We start from the raw sequence: 19,527 nt of genomic DNA on the forward strand, positions 1-19,527 counted from the left end.
GTTACCCTTTGTCTTGGTTTCTGTGAAGTTCCCCTTTCCCTTTCTATAGCAAAGTGTTACCTTGCCTGGATTCTGGGGCTTTTCTCACTCTTCACTTCCCCCCTTTTCTTTAATCTAGCAGGCTTTTACCTGCGTGATTCTTAATGGGTCTCAAAATAGGCTCCCCTCTCTACCTTTTGTCTTAGCTCATTTTTCTTCCAGACCTCGTACTCCCTTCCAGCACCTTGGGACAGGCACATAGAGCACCATACTACTGTACAGGTAAAACTTATTAACAACACCAAGATGGCTATAATGATCCTGACCAGGAAGTGCCACCAAGAGACATCTCTCCACGTGGCCCTGCTGGTTTGGCCTAACCTCCTGCTCCATCAGGACTGACGACAGGAAGATAAACCAGGTCCGTCCTGAGGAGAAGAGCCCAGAGGAGACCAACGGCCAGACCTCCAACTTGCCCTGTTGGTTTGGCCTAACCTGCACCAAGGGAACGGATACCAGGAAGGCAAATCAGGTCCTTCCTGAGGGGCAGCGTCCAGTGGAGACCAAGAGGCAGACCTCATCCTGGTCCTGTTTGTTTGGCCTAACCTCTTGCCCAATTATGATCAAGGACAGGAAGACAAATGAGGTCCCTCCTGAGGGGCAACGTACAGAGGTGACCTCCACCTCGTCCTGGTGGCGTGGTGGAATTTCATGTCCTGACAGGACTGAGAATAGAAAGAAAAACCAGGTCGTTCCCCAGGAGCAACAATCCGTGCAGACCACGACTCTGACCGGCTACTGGCCCTGCTGGCTTGGCCCTTCCCAGTGCCCTAAACAGGTCTGGTACAGAGGCAGCAAGTTTGTTGTTCCTGAGGGCACAAAGCAGCAGTCCCCAGGCACCAAGTGGAAGCTCTACAGCTTGCCTTGCTTCCTGGTCCACCTCCGGGACTACCTGGTGCAAAGAAAAAGACCCTGGCTCCTTATAGACCCCTTGGTAATCACCTGCATTTGCTGCCTGTTGAGGAAGGCCTGTGGACGAAGAATTCGCCATGGACAGGTGAGTGATTGAGATGAATTACACAGGGAGGGTACCGTGTCTGCACAGCAGGGAGCCATCAAGGCCATAAACTTGGAGACCTTTAAGGAAAGCAGACCCCCAGAGGTCCATTAGCTCTCCCCAGGGACTTGCCCAGCCACAGGGCTATCACTCAGTAGAGACCACTGCGCAACACAGGGCCTGCCAGAGGTGGTGTGAGCCTCATAGGCTGCCCCGAGAATTCCTGTGAGGCTGGAAATGCTCCGTGCAAACCAAAGCCCTGCAGGGTGATGCTCTGCCAAATGAGCCTGCATCCCTTTCACAGTGCCCATGTTCTCTCACTTCCAGATAGCAGGACAAACGGCCTCAGTTTCCAAAGAAACAGAGTGCCAGGAAAAGGACAACGAAGTTGCTTCCAACCTGCTCTGCCTGACTGAGGACAAAATAAGATCTGCGGAGAGTGAGCTGACGACCCCCTGCCTGCTCCAAACGCACATGCATGACATCCAGCAGTGCATGAATACGGAGCATGGCACAGGGGAGAGCATGAGACCATCCGCAGACTCCTCATCCAGCTCCAGCCAGAGTGTGCTTTCTGTGGATGACGGGCAGGAAGGGCATCAAAGCAAGTGAGTGCTGCAGTCTGTTTGTATGGGGAGGCTGCTGCTCAGGGCAGAAGGCAGTACAGGATTCGGGAGAGAAAAGACACCCAAAGATGCAATGTTCCTGATGGGAGCCCTTGAAGAAGGAGTAGGGGCCCATTTCCCAGAATCTGCCCAGGGCAAGTGCATGCCCTGCTGCGTTCATCTTTGGCCTTGGGAGCTCCAGGGCCTGTGTGAGAGTAGGGCAAGCAAAAGGGAAAGGGGCAGGTGGAGCAGAGAGCAGGGAGAGTGATTTCCATGAGCCACTTGAGTCCATCTGACAGCCTGTTCTTTTCAGGGGGACGGTCAGCCCGCGGGGGGGAGCACGCCTCAGCCCAGCAAAGGTTTGTGCACAGAAAAGTCCTTGATGACTGCAATGTCTTCTACTGGGTGCACACCAACATGAGGAAGATCTGCACCACGAACACCTCCTGCAGAGGAGTTCGGCATTTGCCCACCCAAATGATAATGGTTGGTGTCACCACTTTCTTTCCAAGGCTCTTCCAGTTCCAAGAAGAGAACGGACTTAACATGTCTTTGGACAAAATGCTTGTACCTCCCAGAAGTACGAGCTGCCCTGCTGCCCAGTCATGGCTTCCAAATCACAGTCAAGGAAGATTGGCTTATTTAACTCGGGAAACGCTTGTTACATGAACAGTGTCATACAGTCTCTCTTCATGGCTTCAGAGTGAGTTGTTGCTCCCTTGTTCCCTCTTAGGACTGCTCCCGGGTTGCTCTTTGCACTGGCACTGTGCTTCCCACAATGCTAATTGTCCATCTTGTTTTGCATCTGCGGTTGTCTTCTGCAGCTTTCGGCATTCAGTGTTGAATTTAAACGAGAGTGACCTCCAGCCCCTGATGACAAAACTGAAGTCGCTCTTTGCATTGTTGGAGCACAGTCAGGTAATTATTTCATGTTCTAGTTATTTCTTTGGACCAAAGTCCAAAAACCACAACAGCAACAAACCTTTAGATTCCAGATGTTGTGAATCTTTCATATTTGAGGGAAAGTAAGAAAAATAGCCCATACACAAAGTAATTAGGAGTCCTTTCTCCACCAACCTGAAATTTAGCATGAGTGACTCCAGATGGGTCATATCTCAGTGCATTGGTGAAGGCACTCGTCTGTCCCCCAGAGACACCATGTTGACTTTTCACTTGCTGTGAGCCCACTGACCTGCACCTCTGTGTTTTCCAAGACTTGACTGGCAGCTTTGCCTTGTTCCATTGTGGTGCTACACCATCACAGATCCATTGCAGGTCTCTTTCAGGGAGTAACGTAGAGAACATCTTAGCTTGCACATTTGGTCATAAAAGAGCCTGTTTATTCCAAGCAGGTTATGGTGTGTTTGATGTGCATTCACATACTTGCTTGTTGTGTAGCTCGTAGTTAATGATTTTCCAGTAATTTCCTACAATCCTTCTAGTTATTTTTATTTTGGCCCAGTACATAAAGTCATTTCTCCAGGCAATTAAGGGTCTGCCACTGTATTAATGTGACAACAATTGCCTAAAGGCACTGATTACGTTGCCCAGTAATGCAGTTTACCTCCCTGCAGAGATCAGAGGATGGATGGAAGTTTAGTCGATTTTTATAGGTTTCTTTTTTTAATAAATGGACTTGGTATCAAATTAAGGATCAAATTAAGTACAGGCTGAAGTTAGTAGAAGTCTGTGGGTCAGGAACAGAAAGCATTTTGAAAATGAATGAAGAAATAAATGCATGTATTTTTCATATGAGTACCTAATTGACACATGCTGGTTAAAGGGGGCACATAGAATCTGTTATCCCCGTGGCAGTCCAACAGAGGGATGTTCAGCAGGGCTGAAATCCTCCCAGTGCTGGTTGCCACATACCAAACCAGTCTTCTCCTATATGAAGTGAGACCCGGTGGCTTAAATGTGTTTTTCCCTCTCTCTACCAGCAACCTGCCATCTCACCAGAGAGCTTCCTGTCTGCCTCCCAGCCATTCTGGTTTACCCCTGGTTCTCAGCAGGACTGCTCGGAGTATCTCAAGTACCTCCTGAAGCGGTATGTGGCAAGCAGTATTAATTTTGGAGCCCAGACGTGGTGATGCCCCAAGCATTCACATCATATGAAATGCTGACCCCTCTGAAGTGGTGCGAGCGGCTGAGAACAGAGATTGGGTGTAAAAGATGGGAAAACCGGTCTGGGACTTCTTAGTAGAACTCTGTTTGTGCCGACCTGGGGGGAAGAAATGAATTGGGCTTGAAAATTTCTGAAATTGCCCCACGTTCAGAGGAAAACTGTTTGCCTGACAAGCCTCCTCTCTAAAATGGTGATTTTGCCTTTCTTTCACCAACAAATCCCAAGTCCCCAGAGTCCTGGTGATGCCCTGCAAAGTGGGGTCAATACACGTTGACCATCTGTGCCTTCTGCACCACCACACTTGGCATCAGGCCCCTGTGCACACACAGAAACCATACTGTAGAAACTCGTGCTGTATGTTTTATTGTTCTCATCTTTTTCCTTCTACCAAAGATTGCATGAAGAAGAAGAAACTGAAAAGATCTACTACCAGCAGCTCAAGGAATCCAGCTTGATGTCTCAAGCCATGGAGCATCAATCCATAAACAAGACACTGGTTGAGAAGTTGTTTGGGGGAAAAATGATGACAAAGATTCGTTGCTTGAAGTGTTTAAACGTCTCTTCACGAGAAGAAGCCTTCACAGACCTGTCATTGGCGTTCTCCCCATCAGACAGGCCCACGTGCAGGCCAGGAAGCTCTGTTTTACAAGTGGAAGAAATCGGCGCACAGTTTATTGAGTCCCCCAAAAATCAGCCAACAGGATCTGCCTGGATCAGGAGGAAGCCTGCTGTGTCTGGAGATCCCGGAGCCCAGCCGGTGCTGATGGAAATACTGGGTTTGCAGGAGCCCAGAGAACCAGCACATACAACCAGAGATGCTCACTGGGCTTCTGGGGAGCAGACACGCGCTCCTAAGGAGTCCCGATCTCTTGGGGATTTAATCACCTGTTTTCTATCCCCAGAGAGACTGACCGCAGAGAATCAATACCACTGCGAGAAATGTGCTTCCTTGCAGGATGCTGAGAAGGTGGCAGAGCTGACAGAGGCCCCACATTACCTCATCCTCACACTGCTGCGCTTCTCCTTCGACCCAAAGACCATGAAGAGGACAAAGATCCTGGAGAATGTCTCCATTCCTGAGGTGCTCAAACTGCCCGTCCACGTCAGCTCTGAGGAAACTGAGAACGTCTGTCAGCATGAGATGGGCAGATCTGACCTGGGCAGCACCTTCGTGTCCACCGTGTACGACCTCTGCAGCGTGGTGGTGCACTCGGGCATCACCTCCGAGAGCGGACACTACTACTGCTTCTGCAGAGAGTGCACCGATACCGTGCCCAACACACAGCCTCAGGATGGGACACCAAAACTGGCTTCCAACAAGCAGCTGGACTCTGAGATCCCGTGGTACCTCTTCAACGACCACAGGGTTTGCACCTGCTCCTTTGAAACCATCAGCAACCTGACTTCTTTATTTCCCAGTGCCACTGCCTACATGCTCTTCTACAGGCAGCGGGCAGAGAGACCAAGCTCCCCACTGCATGCGGCTGTGGCAGAAGTCAGGAAACTGCACAGCCAGTCCTTCCCTCAGTAAGGACTTGATGGAAGCCATCTCCAAAGACAACATCCTCTACTTGCAGGTAGATATCGCAGGTGTATACAGCTTGCACTTTCCCATTGAGATTGGGTGTCTAGGTGCTGGTTTGGGATACCCATGTGGCTGGAGAGATACGACACTTTGATGTATCTCTCCAACCAACTTTGAGAGATGAGTTACATGTCTCAGCAACACCAGATTATTTGGGGGAAAATTGTCCAGAGCAAAAGGGCACAGCACAAAGATGCTCGGAGCAATTCCCTAGCATCATTTCCATATGGGTAACAACAATGTACTTCTGTCGTTTCTCCTACAGGAGCGGGAAAGGGGGGCGAGGAACAGAGCTGTCTACATTTCCACCTTGCCAACATCCCCGCTGTGGTGGAGAGACTCCATAAGACAGTTCCTGATACAACACAGTGCAGCCCCCTGAAAAGGTTGAAAGTTCACAGCTAGAAAGACATCCAACGTCCAAAACATCCTTCATCCAGCCACCACCAGAGTCCTCCACCACATCTTTGTGACATGCTTAAAAGAGCGGGACAGCAAATTAATAATTCCACAAAATTCCATCCATTTTCCCTAATAAACATCCCTCCACCATAATCTCATGTGTTTTATGGTGTTTGAGGCTGGGCAGCCTGGAGAACAGCAGGCTGCGAGGTAACCTGAGAGCAGCCATCATGGCACCAGGTCGCCGTTCCCAACCCAGCTTGGTGAGGCACAGTCGTGGGCAAGGGGACTCCTCATGTCCTGCTGCCATCACTGCCCACGGCCTCAGGGGACCTCAGTGGGATTTTCCATTCAGCTCCATGGACACACGTGGACAAGCACGACTCATACAGGCACGATGGGAACAGCTGGGGGCAATCGCGGGTCCCAGCGTGTTTGCTCCAAGAGGTGAGTGTCTCTGCTGTGCCCGTGGCACAGAGCTGCCCCCGCCATGGGTTGCAAAAGGAGCTCATTTCTGTTCCCAAAATAGGAGCGGGTTGCCACACAGCCCGACTGTCTTTTGGCCCTTTTGGCAGCTCTGGGCAGCGCTGCTGGTTCTGCTCACGGCTGGGATTTCAGCAGCACTTCCTCACCCCCGGCTTCATCTCTGAGTGTTCCGTGTTCCCTCCAGCATCACGATGGGACACGAGGTGGCGATGGGGACCAGGCTGACGCCGCTGAGCGACCACTACTGCCATGTGCTGCCCAAGCCCTGCAGCAGCTCGGCAGGACAATGCTGGGGCCAAAGGTGGGAGCAGGAGGCAGCATCCTCCACGCCACTCTGCCCCAGGAGCGCAGCCATGTCCCCGCAGTCCCGATATCCCACAGCGCCACGCACGGGGTGAAAGCACCCACACACCTTGGGGGCGTGCTGCGCTGCTTGGTGGGGACGAGGAGAGAATTAACTGTGCCCCGTCCGTGCCCAAAGCCAGCACAGCTGTGGGAGAGCCCAGCGGCTGCCTCTGCCCTTCCCAGCACGCCCAGCCACGGCCGCCCGCTCTGAGCACAGCTCCCAGCTGCGGGGCCGGCGCTGGGGCAGCCGCAGCCCCCGGGGGATGCGCAAGCGACAAGTGGCCCCGCGTCCTTTCCCAAAACAGAGCGCCGTGGCTTCCCATCGACGGACCGAGGCAGACGGGCGGCCCCAGCCGCTGAGCCACGGTGTCACCAGGTCCCAACGGCCACCGCAGCGCCGCGCAACGGACCCATCGCGTGCGGACGCCATTCGGCGCCCACGTCCCCACAGGAGCCCGACGGTCTTGTGAGCAAAGACAACAGAATGCCTCAAAACCCACACCTACAGCTGCACTAATGTGTGGGCACGCTGGGCTGTGCTCACACTCACACTTCCCTCCCTGTTATCCTTGTTTCCAATGGACAGTACAGCCCTCTTCTCACCTTCTCTCACCTGGCACATTATGTGCCCTCCCTCGGGGCAGCTGCTTTGAAGCCTCTTACAAAAGGATCACACACTGCATTGCCTGCTCCTTTAACTGAGGGCAGCCGTAAGGCTGATCGAGCCGCAGTTATTGCAGCAAGTGCGACTCTCTTGTCAATTTTACCATCAGAATAGGAGAGCCTTACTGTCACGGAGTGATCTAGATCAATCTATGTCCGTGACAGGGAGACAGTAGGTCCGTGGTCCCCCCGGCCCCCGACAAAGGGGAAGGGAAAAAGGGAAAGGGGTAGGGAGATGGGAGCTGGGCTCAAGGAAACAAACACAGAAGCGGCACCAATGTAAGGAAGAAAACTTATTTTACTAATTACTGTTTAATTGAAATTGAGGCAAATAAATCAAGTAAAATAAAGGGGAAAGAGAGAGGTTTCCGAAGCCTACTTTGGAACTGAAGACACCACAGCTTGGAAGCACAACCATACCCGCTGCCAGGAAGTGAGAGAGAGAGAGACAGCATCACTTCTTGGACTTGTTTCCCTCTTTGACCGTGAGGTCCTCTGGGACATGCAGTTCTTCTCTGTGTTCCACATGATGTTATGATGTGGAATACCAATAGGAAAGATTACAAAACCATGACAATAAGAAAGAACCTTTTATCTCAGGGAGTGGTCAGGCAGAATGGCTGTCCAAGGAGGTGCTTGAGTCACCATTCATGGCAGTGTTCAAGAGGCGTCAGGATAGGGAGGTAGGAGATATGGTTTAGTGGTTTTTCTGTAGGTATTGTAAAGGGAGGGTGGTTGGACTAGATGATCTTGTAGATCCTTTCCAACACTGTGATTCTATGATTCTATGTAAGACATTGCTGCCCCAATAAGGAATATGGTTATAAAGATATGCCATGTGGATGCACATGTGCCCAAGAGTAGGGCTGCTGAAGAACAGCCAAACAACCATCAGGAAGATCGAACTGCCAGAATTGAGGTGGCTCAAAGAGACCTGAAGTGGCAGAACAAGGGTGAATTCTTTCTAGCTCAATGGGCCCATGAGACCTCGGGCCATCAAGGAAGAGATGTGACATGTAAGTGAGCCAGACACCGAGGGGTGGACTTAACTATGGACGCTAATGCACAGCTTATTCATGACTGTGAAACTTATGAGATGATTAAACAAGCCAAGAGCATGAAAACTCTGGAGACAAGTGCGATGGCTGAAGTATAAATATGGGGAGGCATGGCAGGTTGATTGTATCACCTTGCCACGATCTCGCAGTGTTTCCTATGTGCTTACCATGGTGGAGGCAACCCTTGGTGAACAGAAACATGTGCAGCATTCCATTCTAAAGCCCAAAACAACACATTGGGTCTTGCGAAACAAGACCTGTGGCGACATGGCACCACAGAAAGATCTGAGTCTGATAATGGGACTCAATTCCAAGATTCACTTGTGGATATTTGGGCCAGTGAACATGGCATCAGGTGGATTTATCACATCCTCTATCATGCACCAGCCTCTGGTATGATTGAACGATACAATGGGTTGTTGAAAACCATGTTTAAGCACTGGGAGAAGCATTTGGCAGAAGCCACCTGGCTGGTCAACACCAGAGGATCTGTCAATCGAGATGGTCCTACAGGATCCAGGTCCCAACACACTGTAGAGGGAGATAAGGTCCCTGTAGTACAGATAAAGAACGTGTCGGGAAAAGCAGTTTGGGTCCTTCCAGCCAATGGACAGGGCAAACCTCTCCTTGGAACTGTTTCTGCACAGGGACCTGGGTGCACGTGGTGGGTAATGGAGAAAAACGGGGACGTCCAGTGTGTAACACAAGGAAATATGATGCTCCGGGAGTGCAGTCAGTGATTCCATGTACACGTATGTGTATATGCATATGTAACACATGTTACTTATTGTGTGTTCCTATGCAGACGAGGTGCTCTGCATGCAGACGAGTGTGTTCTGCATGACGAGGTGCTGTGGAATAAGGGATGGAATGTTGTGGTTGAGTGATTTCTGTTGCCGCTATTCCACATAAGAACATCCTGCAGAACAGTGGCAGTTAAGGAGTTAATGTCCTGGTTCCGTGTTACTGCCATTTGGGGCATTTTGGGTTCATGGAGGGGAGGGGTGGCATTTCCGGAGGACTTGGCACAAAGTGGAAGTGGGGTGGGACTCCGGACCGGACCCCTGCCGCTCTCTAAAGCACGCGCTGCCCTCGCACTGCTGTGGTTTGACTCCTACCTTGGGTACTCTCATCTCTCCCGTTTTGTTTGATTTGGTTACACGTAGTCAATTCCCATTACTCCTCAGATCGTTGCCACTGTGTTTTCTCTTTGTTAAAACCATCTGCTCGCTCTCTGCCGTTTCCCCTCAGCCTCCTTTTTCACAGACTAATCATCCCCAGTTCCTTCAGCCTCTCCTCATAGGACATATTCTCCAAGCCCTTCACAAGCCTTGTTGTCCTTCTCTGGACCAGCTCCAGCACCTCCATGTCCTTTCTGTACTGAGGTGCCCAAACCTGAACACAGTACTAGAGTTGCAGCACTGGAGAGTGCCGAGTACAGGGCAGGATGACTTCCCTAGTCCTGCTCACCACACCATTCCTGATACAAACCAGGATGCCATTGGCTCTCTTAGCCACCAGGGCAAACACACTGCTGGCTCATATTCAGCAGACTGTCCATCAGCACACCAAGGTCCCTTTCCCTCAGGCAGCTTTCCAGCCACACCTCCCCCAGCCTGTAGGGTTGCCTGGGGTTGTTGTAACCAAAATGCAGGACCTGACACTTGGCCCTATTGAAACCCACACAGGTTACCTTGGCATATTCATCCCGTCTATTCAGGTCCCTCTGTAGTGCCTTTCTGCCTCCTGGCAGATGAACACTCCCTCCCACCTTGGTGTACTATGAATGTTGTAAGAATGGCTGGAGAGCAGCCCTGAGGAGAAGGACCTGGGAGCGTGGCTCGATGAAAGATTCAATAGGAGCTGTCAGTGTCTGCATGCAGCCCAGGGAGCCAACCATATCCAGGGTTGCATAAGGAGAAGTGTGACCAGCAGGTTGAGGGAGGTGATTCTGCCCCTGTGCTCCACTCTTGTGAGTCCCCACGTGCAGTACTGCATCCACTTCTGGAGCCCCCAACACAAGAAGTGCATGGAGCTGGTGGAGAAGGTCCAGAGGAGGGCCACAAAGATGATCAGAGGGCTGTAGCACATCTCCTATGGGAACAGGCTGATGGAATCGGGGCTCTTTGGCCTAGAGAAGTCTCTGAGGGGACCTTATAGTGGTCATCCCAAACATGAAGGGACCCTACAGGAAAGCTGGAGAGGGACTTTTTAAACAGGCAAGTAGAGACGGGAAACAGGGAAATGGCTTTCAAGGGGAAGAGGCTAGTTTTAGGCCATAGATTAGGAAGACATTCTTTAGTGTGAGGCATTGGCACAAGTTGCCCAGTGAGGTTTGGATGCCCCCACCCTGGAAGCATTCAAGGCCAGGCTGGATGGGGTTGTGAGAAACATGGTTTACAGGGAGCTGTCTCTGCCTATCAGGACCTTCCTGAGAAGCTGCATACAGTGGAGACCAAGAGCCAGACCTCCACCCGGCCCTGTTGGTTTGGCCTGACATGCAGCAAAGGAACTGAGGGCAGGAAGAAAAATCAGGACATTCCTGAGAAGCAGCATCCTGTGGAGACCAAGAGAAGGATCTCCACATGGCCCTGCTGGCTTGGCCTGACTTCCTGCCCTGTCAGGACTGAGAACAGGAAGACAAACCAGGTCTTTGCTGAGGAGCAGCGTTCAGAGGACACCAAGAGACATCTCTCCACGTGGCCCTGCTGGTTTGGCCAAACCTCCTGCTCCATCAGGACTGACGACAGGAAGATAAACCAGGTCCGTCCTGAGGAGAAGAGCCCAGAGGAGACCAACAGCCAGACCTCCACATTGCCCTGTTGGTTTGGCCTAACCTGTACCAAGGGAACGGACAACAGGAAGGCAAATCAGGTCCTTCCTGAGGGGCAGCGTCCAGTGGAGACCAAGAGGCAGACCTCATCCTAGCCCTGTTCATTTGGCCTAACCTCTTGCCCAATTATGATCAAGGACAGGAAGACAAATGAGGTCCCTCCTGAGGGGCAACGTACAGAGGTGACCTCCACCTCGTCCTGGTGGCGTGGTGGAATTTCATGTCCTGACAGGACTGAGAATAGAAAGAAAAACCAGGTCCTTCCCCAGGAGCAACAACCCGTGCAGACCACGATTCTGACCGGCTACTGGCCCTGCTGGCTTGGCCCTTCCCAGTGCCCCACACAGGTCTGGTACAGAGGCAGCAAGGTTGTTGTTCCTGAGGGCACAAAGCAGCAGTCCCCAGGCACCAAGTGGAAGGTCTACAGCTTGCCTTGCTTCCTGGCCCACCTCCGGGACTACCTGGTGCAAAGAAGGACAACCTGGCTCCTTATAGATCCCTTGGTAATCACCTGCATTTGCTGCCTGTTGAGGAAGGCCTGCGGCCTCTGGAGAAGACTAAGATGCCGTCGTGGACAGGTGAGTGTTCGAGTTGAATTGCACGGGGATGGTACTGTGTCTGCACAGCAGGGAGCCATCAAGGCCATAAACTTGGAGACCTTTAAGGAAAGAAGACCCCCAGAAGACCGTTAGCTCTCCCCAGGGACTTGTCCAGCCACAGGGCTGTCACACAGTGGGAGACCCCCGCACAACACAGGGCCTACCAGAGGTGGTGTGAGCCTCACGGGCTGCCCCGAGCATTCCTGTGAGGCTGGAAATGCTCCGTGCAAACCAAAGCCCTGCAGGGTGATGCTTTGCCAAACGAGCTTGCATCCCTTTCACGCTGCCCATGTTCTCTCACTTCCAGATAGCAGGACAAACGGCGTCAGTTTCCAAAGAAACAGAGTGACGGAAAAAGGACAACGAAGTTGCTTCCAACCTGCTCTGCCTGACTGAGGACAAAATAAGTTCTACAGAGAGTGAGCTTACGAACCCATGCCAGCTCCAAACGCACATGCATGACTTCCAGCAATGCATGAATACGGAGCATGGCACAAGGGAGAGCACGAGACCATCCGCAGACTCCTCATCCAGCTCCAGCCAGAGTGTGCTTTCTGTGGATGACCAGCAGGAAAGGCATCAAAGCAAGTGAGTGCTGCATCTGTTTGTATGGGGAGGCTGCTGCTCAAGGCATAAGGCAGTACAGGATTCGGGAGAGAAAAGACACCCACAGATGCAATGTTCCTGATGGGAGCCCCTGAAGAAGGAGAAGGGGCCCATTTCCCAGAATCTGCCCAGGGAAAGTGCATGCCCTGCTGCATTTATCTTTGCCTCGGGAGCTCCAGGGCCTGTGTGAGAGTAGGGCAAGCAAAAGGGAAAGGGGCAGGTGGAGCAGAGAGCAGGGAGAGTGATTTCCATGAGCCACTTGAGTCCATCTGACAGCCTGTTCTTTTCAGGGGGACGGTCAGCCTGTGGGGAGGAGCACGCCTCAGCCCAGCAAAGGTTTGTGCACAGAAAAGTCCTTGATGACTGCAATGTCTTCTACTGGGTGCACGCCAACATGAGGATGGGCTGTTCCATGAACACCTCCTGCAGAGGAGTTCTGCATTTGCCCATCTGAAAGATGACGATTGGTGTCACCACTTTCTTTCCAAGGCTCTTCCAGTTCCAAGCACAGAACGGATTGAACATGTCTATGGACAAAATGCGTGTACCTCCCAGAAGTACGAGCTGCCCTGCTGCCCAGTCATGGCTTCCAAATCACAGTCAAGGAAGATTGGCTTATTGAACTCGGGAAACACTTGTTACATGAACAGTGTCATACAGTCTCTCTTCATGGCTTCAGAGTGAGTTGTTGCTCCCTTGTTCCCTCTTAGGACTGCTGTTGGGTTGCTCTTTGCACTTCCACTGTGCTTGCCACAACGCTAATTGTCCATCTTGTTTTGCATCTGCGGTTGTCTTCTGCAGCTTTCGGCATTCAGTGTTGAATTTAAACGAGAGTGACCTCCAGCCCCTGATGACAAAACTGAAGTCGCTCTTTGCATTGTTGGAGCACAGTCAGGTAATTATTTCATGTTCTAGTTATTTCTTTGGACCAAAGTCCAAAAACCACAACAGCAACAAACCTTTAGATTCCAGATGTTGTGAATCTTTCATATCTGAGGGAAAGTAAGAAAAATAGCCCATACACAAAGTAATTAGGAGTCCTTTCTCCACCAACCTGAAATTGAGCATGAGTGACTCCAGATGGGTCATATCTCAGTGCATTGGTGAAGGCAACCGTCTGTCCCCCAGATACACCATGTTGACATTTCACTTGCTGTGAGCCCACTGACCTGCACCTCTGTGTTTTCCAAGACTTGACTGGCAGCTTTGCCTTGTTCCATTGTGGTGCTACACCATCACAGATCCATTGCAGGTCTCTTTCAGGGGGTAACGTAGAGAACATCTTAACTTGCACATTTGGTCATAAAAGAGCCTGTTTATTCCAAGCAGGTTATGGTGTGTTTGATGTGCATTCACGTACATGCTTGTTGTGTAGCTTGTACTTAATGATTTCCCAGTAATTTCCTACAATCCTTCTAGTTATTTTTCTTTTGGCCCAGTACGTAAAGTCATTTCTCCAGGCAATTACGGGTCTGCCACTGTATTAATGTGACAACAATTGCCTAAAGGCACTGATTACGTTGCCCGGTAATGCAGTTTACCTCCCTGCAGAGATCAGAGGATGGATGGAAGTTTAGTTGATTTTTATAGGTTTCTTTTTTTAATAAATGGACTTGGTATCAAATTAAGGATCAAATTAAGTACAGGCTGAAGTTAGTAGAAGTCTGTGGGTCAGGAACAGAAAGCATTTTGAAAATGAATGAAGAAATAAATGCATGTATTTTTCATATGAGTACCTAATTGACACATGCTGGTTAAAGGGGGCACATAGAATCTGTTATCCCCGTGGCAGTCCAACAGAGGGATGTTCAGCAGGGCTGAAATCCTCCCAGTGCTGGTTGCCACATACCAAACCAGTCTTCTCCTATATGAAGTGAGACCCGGTGGCTTAAATGTGTTTTTCCCTCTCTCTACCAGCAACCTGCCATCTCACCAGAGAGCTTCCTGTCTGCCTCCCAGCCATTCTGGTTTACCCCTGGTTCTCAGCAGGACTGCTCGGAGTATCTCAAGTACCTCCTGAATCGGTATGTGGCAAGCAGTATTAATTTTGGAGCCCAGACGTGGTGATGCCCCAAGCATTCACATCATATGAAATGCTGACCCCTCTGAAGTGGTGCAAGCGGCTGAGAACAGAGATTGGGTGTAAAAGATGGGAAAAACGGTCTGGGACTTCTTAGTAGAACTCTGTTTGTGCCGACCTGGGGGGAAGAAATGAATTGGGCTTGAAAATTTCTGAAACTGCCCCACGTTCAGAGGAAAACTGTTTGCCTGACAAGCCTCCTCTCTAAAATGGTGATTTTGCCTTTCTTTCACCAACAAATCCCAAGTCCCCAGAGTCCTGGTGATGCCCTGCAAAGTGGGGTCAATACACGTTGACCATCTGTGCCTTCTGCACCACCACACTTGGCATCAGGCCCCTGTGCACACACAGAAACCATACTGTAGAAAGTCGTGCTGTATGTTTTATTGTTCTCATCTTTTTCCTTCTACCAAAGATTACATGAAAAAGAAAAAACTGAAAAGATCTACTACCAGCAGCTCAACGAATCCAGCTTGATGTCTCAAGCCATGGAGCATCAATCCATAAACAAGACACTGGTTGAGAAGTTGTTTGGGGGAAAAATGATGACAAAGATTCGTTGCTTGAAGTGTTTAAACGTCTCTTCACGAGAAGAAGCATTCACAGACCTGTCATTGGCGTTCTCCCCATCAGACAGGCCCATGTGCAGGCCAGGAAGCTCTGTTTTACAAGTGGAAGAAATCGGCCCACAGTTTATTGAGTCCCGCAAAAAGCAGCCAACAGGATCTGCCTGGATCCGGAGGAAGCCTGCTGTGTCTGGAGATCCCGGAGCCCAGCCGGTGCTGATGGAAATACTGGGTTTGCAGGAGCCCAGAGAACCAGCACATACAACCAGAGATGCTCACTGGGCTTCTGGGGAGCAGACACGCGCTCCTAAGGAGTCCCGATCTCTTGGGGATTTAATCACCTGTTTTCTATCCCCAGAGAGACTGACCGCAGAGAATCAATACCACTGCGAGAAATGTGCTTCCTTGCAGGATGCTGAGAAGGTGGCAGAGCTGACAGAGGCCCCACATTACCTCATCCTCACACTGCTGCGCTTCTCCTTCGACCCAAAGACCATGAAGAGGACAAAGATCCTGGAGAATGTCTCCATTCCTGAGGTGCTCAAACTGCCCGTCCACGTCAGCTCTGAGGAAACTGAGAACGTCTGTCAGCATGAGATGGGCAGATCTGACCTGGGCAGCACCTTCGTGTCCACCGTGTACGACCTCTGCAGCGTGGTGGTGCACTCAGGCATCACCTCCGAGAGCGGACACTACTACTGCTTCTGCAGAGAGTGCACCGATACCGTGCCCAACACACAGCTTCTGGATGCGACACCAAAACTGGCTTCCAACAAGCAGCTGGACTCTGAGATCCCGTGGTACCTCTTCAACGACCACAGGGTTTGCACCTGCTCCTTTGAAACCATCAGCAACCTGACTTCTTTATTTCCTAGTGCCACTGCCTACATGCTCTTCTACAGGCAGCGGGCAGAGAGACCAAGCTCCCCACTGCATGCGGCTGTGGCAGAAGTCAGGAAACTGCACAGCCGGTCCTTCCCTCAGTAAGGACTTGATGGAAGCCATCTCCAAAGACAACATCCTCTACTTGCAGGTAGATATCGCAGGTGTATACAGCTTGCACTTTCCCATTGAGATTGGGTGTCTAGGTGCTGGTTTGGGATACCCATGTGGCTGGAGAGATACGACACTTTGATGTATCTCTCCAACCAACTTTGAGAGATGAGTTACATGTCTCAGCAACACCAGATTATTTGGGGGAAAATTGTCCAGAGCAAATGGGACAGCACAAAATGGTGGGAGCAATTCCCAAGCATCATTTCCATGTGTATAACAACAGTGTACTTCTGTTGTTTCTCCTACAGGAGCAGGAAAAGGGGGCGAGGAACAGAGCTGTCTTCATTTCCACCTTGCCAACATCCCCGCTGTGGTGGAGAGACTCCATAAGAAGACAGTTCCTGATACAACACAGTGCAGCCCCCTGAAAAGGTTGAAAGTTCACAGCTAGAAAGACATCCAACGTCCAAAACATCCTTCATCCAGCCACCACCAGAGTCCTCCACCACATCTTTGTGACACATGCTTAAAAGAGCGGGACAGCAAATTAATAATTTCTCAAAATTCCATCCATTTTCCCTAATAAACATACCTCCACCATAATCTCATGTGTTTTATGGTGTTTGATTCCGCACGTTACAAGTATTCCCAGGGAGGTGAGCCTGCAAGCTTGCTTGGCGGCACTGAGCAGCAACTGGACGATGCTGAGACCGAGCAGCTTTGGTTGGGACTTTTGTGCTCCACTGGGCCCTTCTTGTGTCACCGGTGACCTCTGGGTGCTGTGAGAGGACACGGCAGACCCAGCTGTTTGTCCAGATGTGTCTTTAGGACTTGGTAACTCTGGTGTTACTTGGTTACTCTGGGCCAGACCTGCCAGACTTGACAACCAGGCTGTCATTTAAGATGCCTTGAACTAAGGCCCTTAAACCCACCGGCTACTTCTTAAAAAAGGAATGGAACAAAACCAGATTCGCTGTATGCACCCTATGTAAGTGCACACTATAGAAAGCAGAAGTGGAGTCCTCAGTACATGGAGACATGGAGCTGTTGGAGCACATCCATAGAAGAGCCACAGTAAGGATCCAATGGATAGAACACCTCTCCCACGAGGACAGGTTGAGAACAACAAACTTGCTGCCTCTGTACCAGACCTGTTTGGGGCACTGGGAAGGGCCAAGCCAGCAGGGCCAGTAGCCGGTCAGAATCGTGGTCTCCACGGGTTGTTGCTCCTGGGGAACGACCTGGTTTTTCTTTCTTTTCTCAGTCCTGTCAGGACAAGAAAATTACACCATGCCACCAGGACGAGGTGGAGGTCTCCTCTGTACGTTGCCCCTCAGGAGGGACCTCATTTGTCTTCCTGTCCTTGATCATAATGGGGCAAGAGGTTAGGCCAAATGAACAGGGCCGGGAGGAGGTCTGCCTCTTGGTCTCCACTGGACTCTGCCCCTCAAGAATGACCTGATTTGTCTTCCTGCCCTCCATTCCCTTGGTGCAGGTTAGGCCAAACCAACAGGGCAAGGTGGACGTCTGGCCCTTGGTCTCCTCTGGGCTCTTCTCCTCAGGATGGACCTGGTTTGTCTTCCTGTCGTCAGTCCTGATGGGGCAGGAAGTTAGGCCAAACCAGCAGGGCCATGTGGAGAGATGTCTCTTGGTGTCCTCTGAACACTGCTCCTCAGCAAAGACCTGGTTTGTCTTCCTGTTCTCAGTCCTGACAGGGCAGGAAGTCAGGCCAAGCCAGCAGGGCCATGTGGAGATTCTTCTCTTGGTCTCCACAGGATGCAGCTTCTCAGTCCTGACAGGGCAGGAAGTCAGGCCAAGCCAGCAGGGCCATGTGGAGATTCTTCTCTTGGTCTCCACAGGATGCTGCTTCTCAGGAATGTCCTGATTTTTCTTCCTGCCCTCAGTTCCTTTGGTGCATGTCAGGCCAAACCAACAGGACCGGGTGGAGGTCAGGATCTTGTTCTCAACTGGATGCTGATCCTGAGGAAGGACCTGGTTTTTCTTCCCGTCCTCCACCCTGACAGGGCAGGAGGTCAGGCCAAACCAACACGGCCAAGTGGAGGTCAGGATCTTGTTTTCCACTGGATGCTGCACCTCAGGAAGTACCTGGTTTTCTTCCTCCATCCAGACAGGGCAGGAGGTTAGGTCAAATCAGCTAGGCCATGTGGATGTCACAATCTTGGTGTCCACCGGACCCTGCTCCACAGGAATGACCGGATTTTTCTACCAGCCCTCAATTCCTTTGGTGCAGGTCAGGCCAAACCAGCAGGGCCAGGTGGAGGTCTGGCTCTTGGTCTCCTTTGTATGCTGCCCCCTCCGTGCCCAAAGCCAGCACAGCTGTGGGAGAGCCCAGCGGCTGCCTCTGCCCTTCCCAGCACGCCCAGCCACGGCCGCCCGCTCTGAGCACAGCTCCCAGCTGCGGGGCCGGCGCTGGGGCAGCCGCAGCCCCCGGGGGATGCGCAAGCGACAAGTGGCCCCGCGTCCTTTCCCAAAACAGAGCGCCGTGGCTTCCCATCGACGGACCGAGGCAGACGGGCGGCCCCAGCCGCTGAGCCACGGTGTCACCAGGTCCCAACGGCCACCGCAGCGCCGCGCAACGGACCCATCGCGTGCGGACGCCATTCGGCGCCCACGTCCCCACAGGAGCCCGACGGTCTTGTGAGCAAAGACAACAGAATGCCTCAAAACCCACACCTACAGCTGCACTAATGTGTGGGCACGCTGGGCTGTGCTCACACTCACACTTCCCTCCCTGTTATCCTTGTTTCCAATGGACAGTACAGCCCTCTTCTCACCTTTTCTCGCCTGGCACATTTATGTGCCCTCCCTCGGGCCAGCTGCTTTGAAGCCTCTTACAAAAGGATCACACACTGCATTGCCTGCTCCTTTAACTGAGGGCAGCCGTAAGGCTGATCGAGCCACAGTTATTGCAGCAAGTGCGACTCTCTTGTCAATTTTACCATCAGAATAGGAGAGCCTTACTGTCACGGAGTGATCTAGATCAATCTATGTCCGTGACAGGGAGACAGTAGGTCCGTGGTCCCCCCGGCCCCCGACAAAGGGGAAGGGGAAAAGGGAAAGGGGTAGGGAGATGGGAGCTGGGCTCAAGGAAACAGAGAAGCGGCACCGATCTAAGGAGGAAAACTTATTTTACTAATTACAATCTAATTGAAATTGAGGCAAATAAATCACGTAAAATAAAAGAGAAAGAGAGAGGTTTCCGAAGACCGAGAAGCCTACTTTGGAACTGAAGGCACAGCAGCTTGGAAGCACAACCATACCTGCTGCCAGGCAGTGAGAGAGAGAGAGAGCCGGCATCACTTTGACTTGTTTCCCTCTCCGACCGTATGTCCTCTGGGACGTGCAGTTCTTCTTCTCTGTGCTCCACATGACGTTATGATGTGGAATTGACTTGCAGAATCAAACTCAATAACCACGAAATAGTTATAAAGCAGGTATGTTTAATGAGTCATGCACGTACACCGTGGTGCAAGGGGGATAGCTTCACCTCACTTGCACACCATAAGGATAAAGGTGTGTTA

General features: G+C 51.4%; 2 pseudogenes; both read left to right on the forward strand.

Moving 5' to 3' along the window:
• The first annotated feature begins 1,735 nt into the window (after positions 1–1,735).
• LOC146762888 (ubiquitin carboxyl-terminal hydrolase 35-like) lies at positions 1,736–5,446 on the forward strand (annotated as a pseudogene).
• Positions 5,447–12,191: 6,745 nt separating this feature from the next.
• Positions 12,192–16,588, forward strand: LOC146762889 (ubiquitin carboxyl-terminal hydrolase 35-like; annotated as a pseudogene).
• The last annotated feature ends 2,939 nt before the right edge of the window (positions 16,589–19,527 follow it).

This window comes from Coturnix japonica, chromosome 1 (assembly GCF_054131305.1).
Source record: "Coturnix japonica strain WE chromosome 1, WE-NBRP24, whole genome shotgun sequence".
NCBI lineage: Eukaryota > Metazoa > Chordata > Aves > Galliformes > Phasianidae > Coturnix > Coturnix japonica.